The sequence below is a fragment of the Mastomys coucha genome, unplaced genomic scaffold, assembly GCF_008632895.1.
Source record: "Mastomys coucha isolate ucsf_1 unplaced genomic scaffold, UCSF_Mcou_1 pScaffold20, whole genome shotgun sequence".
Lineage (NCBI taxonomy): Eukaryota > Metazoa > Chordata > Mammalia > Rodentia > Muridae > Mastomys > Mastomys coucha.
The window spans coordinates 69,384,297-69,388,584 of NW_022196903.1; the positions used below are offsets into that span (position 1 = coordinate 69,384,297).

At 34.8% G+C, this 4,288-nt stretch overlaps 2 long non-coding RNA genes across 2 annotated transcripts in view; both read right to left on the minus strand.

The window, feature by feature from the left end:
- Positions 1–3,966, minus strand: part of LOC116098186 — a 7,490-nt gene extending 3,524 nt beyond the window's left edge. The window contains exon 1 of the long non-coding RNA XR_004121734.1: positions 3,938–3,966. This is a non-coding gene — a long non-coding RNA (uncharacterized LOC116098186). The remainder of the gene's footprint in view (positions 1–3,937) is intronic.
- LOC116098185 overlaps positions 3,966–4,288 on the minus strand; it is a 15,386-nt gene continuing 15,063 nt past the window's right edge. The window contains exon 3 of the long non-coding RNA XR_004121733.1: positions 3,966–4,053. This is a non-coding gene — a long non-coding RNA (uncharacterized LOC116098185). The remainder of the gene's footprint in view (positions 4,054–4,288) is intronic.

Here is a 4,288-nt window from a genome sequence, read left to right on the forward strand (position 1 = left end):
TGAATGTGTCACAAATTTGATTCTGTGAAACTTCTGAAATCCTGGTTAAAGACTCTAACTACCAAGGACCACATCACAGAAAAAGTGCCTAATGTTGCTAGCTCTTTTTATATATTTGTCACTTTGCTGATAAAACTTCGTATAAAATGGGGGAAAGGGGCATGGTCTGGCTACTTTTAGAATTTTGAAAATATACTATAGATTTTAGATGATAATATAGTAAATTAATTTGTCATAGGAAGACAGTTACTTTATGTTCTTACTAAGTGAAAACAAATAAGTTGATTTCATAGATTCAAAGTTTAGTATCATCAATAATGGCTGGGATAGATAAAAGTGGAAAGACTGATATAGACTGGTGATGGCTTCCAAAAATGCAGTTCATAAGAATAATATTAGGGTTAAGTACAGAACAGTTGTACTTCAGAATAACTCATTATTATAATATAGCTAGAAAACTTATTTTAAATTTCCTCAAGTTAAACAAACACATTTGAATTTAGTTTATATTAACTACATGACCTTATTATTATCTACCTTATAATCATAGCGAATGTCACACAATACCCATAAATGTATGTGATTATTTTATGGTAATTAAAAATGATTTACCTCTCTGAAAGTTGCAAATTACAGAAAATGTTCTATTTACCATATTTTTGGTCTATATATTGGTTGACTCCAAATAAAATAACTCTTCCCCTGTCATTTATTTAAATATTATGTGGCATAAGTATACTTAGTTCTTTCTTGTTATGAGTTTTCACTTTAAGAGAAAACTGAACATATAGAATTCTACTTAACAAGAGGGAAATCTTGCTTAGTACTGAAAACTGAGCTAACTATTCTGGAATAGTGAAGTTATGGAATTTGGAGCAATTATACAACTTCTAATTTACTGAACTAACATAATTTCTAAAAACAATCTACAGATATTTGTCCTTCTATTCATCAGTAAGTATAATCATCTTTGTAACAGAGACCAGTGGAGAAAACAAAACAAAACAAAACAAAATCAATTAAAATATCAACTTGTGGAGGTTAGTCACAATGGATACCTCTACAGAACAATTCTATATCTAAGGTTCAGGAAACATTATGGAACAGGGTGACAAAAGACTGCAGGTATCATTAACACTTTCTGTGTGTGGTTTGAAAACTGCCCATGCTACTGGACCTTATCTATCCTGACAAAAAGACACAAGAGAAAGTCAGCCCATACTCTATGATTCCAGTTACATAGCCAAGAACTGAGTATGTCTCAATAACATTTAGTTTTAAACCAGGAGAAAATTTTCTTTCCAGATGCCATGTTTTTTTCTTTTAATGCAGAGATTTTTATATATTAACTTTCAAAAGATTACATTGGTCAAACTACATAACAGATGTGAGGCAGTGTTATGCTCAGGTAACATAAGCTCAGTAGAATATTTGGCTTTGAGTCCTGTACCCCTGTGGGAAATTTCTGCTTGCAGGAGGCAGAAGAAGTTTGGCTAAAACTACTGAGTCTTTGGTTCCTGTTTCAGTCACAACTCCTTACCTCACAGCTGTCCCCACAGGAGATGTGTTTTCTATCAGGAAGACAATGTCTCAAGCTCCCAGCATTTTAGCTGGACCCTTCACCCACTTGTCTGACCACAAACCAGACATGCCACTCCCCATGCAATAAAAGGGGTGGTTTGCCCCCTACTCACTCTCTTACTCTTCCCCCTCTCTCTCTTGCTCTCTTACTTTTCCCCCTTCTCCCTCTGTTGGTCTCTCTCCTTTTGCTCTTTGTTCTCTTCTCTTGCCTTCTTGTTCTCTTTCTTTCTCTCTTCTTCCTCTCCTTTTCTTCCCTTTATTTAACTGGCACCTTTTTTCCTTCCTACAATAAAATAACTCATTTATACATTGCCTCCTTTTTAACTAAAGTGCCGTGCGGCAACAGGTGGACACTGGGGAGAGAAAGAGACCCAGGCCTCAGCAGCAGGCCCCTGCCAATGGTACAACAAACAGAGGGCATTATGAATGCACATTTGATCAATTACTGCATTGTAAGTCTCTACAGAAACACTTTGTTCAGTCTTAACTCTGCACAGTGGTAGTAGTATTTTAATATGTCATGTTACTTCTTTTGAGGTATTCAATAACACTGATTTTTGCTCTGTATATTTACTGCCTTATTTTTCCTCAGGTCTGCGACCTTTTGTGATTTGGTAGCCAGTTCAGAGAAATGAGATAAAAAGATTAAGTTTTCGACTATTATGTATACTGCTTTAGAGTTGAGAATTATTTCTGGTGGTAAGTACAGTTCACAGAAAGAAATGACATTGGTCCTCACCATGATAGTGTCTCAGGATCTGCTATTAATAAGTGCTCCTATTTTCTTCCTCTGATATGTAAAATTAAATAATCTTTATTTTTTAAAATGAGAAGTAACTACAAAATCTTATTAGAATATAAATACATTAGCACAATGGCATAGTATAGTGTTTTATTATAGGTTAAGGAGTTTAGGAAAAAAATTTATCAAATATGACAAAATAGGTATTTCCCTTGTAAAATGGAAGAAAGTAAAAGTAGCAAAGTATGACTTGATGGAAGCAATTTTAAACTGAACAGGAAAAATCAAGTCCTTCATCTCTATGGTTAGCATGCAAGACTCATGGTAGAACCATCCATGCTCCTAAGGGCTATAGTCACCCCTTTCTTCACCCCTTTCTTCTACCTCTACTAACTGTAGCACAAATAACTTCTCTTTGCTATAATTTCCTTCCTAAAATATTGTTTGCCTAGCTGTTATCCAATGGCCCTGGCATCTCCATCATTTTGAATTCTTTATTTCAATTCAGACTTCACCTTAACTGATATACCCAGAATTTTCCCAGGGCCAACTTACAGGCATGTCAACTCTAACATTCATTGACTGGTCTTAATAGCTTCCTGTAACTACGGGACAAGATTCCATGACCTACAAAATCTAGAAACTTTCATGCTTATAAAATCAGTGCCATGTGAATAGTGCTGGCATATTCTTTCGTCCAATAAGAGCAGAGCGAATCTGCCTTGGACCACAGCTACATCAGCTTCTAAGAATTTAGTCAGGGGAAACACTTTCCTAAACCAGTCCTTTAGAATACCATTCTCAGTTTTTGATGTCTCCTTTCTAGTGAATTTGCACCTTCACTAAACTAAGAAGTCTAGGAAGAATATTATCTTAGCATGTTGCCAGATTTCTCTGTAATGACACTAATCCCTTCAACAATAATAGGTGATTTCAGATCTGACTTGTCAAATATGCTCACTATAGACCTTAATGAGAGCAATAGGCAATACAGATTGCTACATCATGAAGGTATGTTGTCTGGATATTTTCTCTACTACACAGTTTAGTCTATTGTTCCCTTATTTAGTCTCACTCAAGTTCTCATGGGAGCAGAATGAAGTCATCTCATTTTTCAAAATATAATACAAATAGAACTATTATCAGTTCTAGATAATATTATTTCTCTTTAAAACTCTATTTGGTCTCTTTTGTTCATAGTTCTCTCATAATTTCAGTCTTTCAAACTCCAAACAGAATAATTTACTATACTCTACAGCATTCTATGGTGTTTGTAGTTCAAAAAGCAAACTTGCCATATTCATTCCTGCAGATGAGTTCCAAAGGCCTATGAAACCTGTGGTAAGGTTTTATAATAGCATTATAATAGGTCACAACAGTAATATTCCTGATTTATATGCAATAGCATGTACACACACTATACATACTTTGTACAGAAATATAAATCTATGTCTTCTGCTTGGGTAATAGGAATAATTTAGACTAAATAAGGGTTTGTTATATTTAACTCATAACACACTAAATGTGTCTTAATTAGGATTTCTTTTGCAATGGAGAGGCACTATAACAGTGGTGATTCTTATTAAGGAAAACATTTAACCAAAGCTGACTTACAGTTTCAGAGGTTTAGTCCATTATCATCATAGAGAGAAGCATAATAGCATGCAGGCAGATATGGTGCTGGAGAAGGAGCTGAGACTTGTACATTGTGATCTGCAGTCAGCAGGAGACTGTGTGCAACACAGAGAAGAGCTTCAGCATATAAGATATTAAAACTAACCTCAAAAGTGACACAACTCCTCCAACAAGGCCATACCAAATCCAACAACACCATACTTCCTAAGAGAGTCACTCCATCTAGGCCAAACAATCAAATACCTGAGTCTATGGGGCCATTCTTATTCAAACTACCACAACATATATATTTAATATACACATATTTATGTATATATATATATATATATA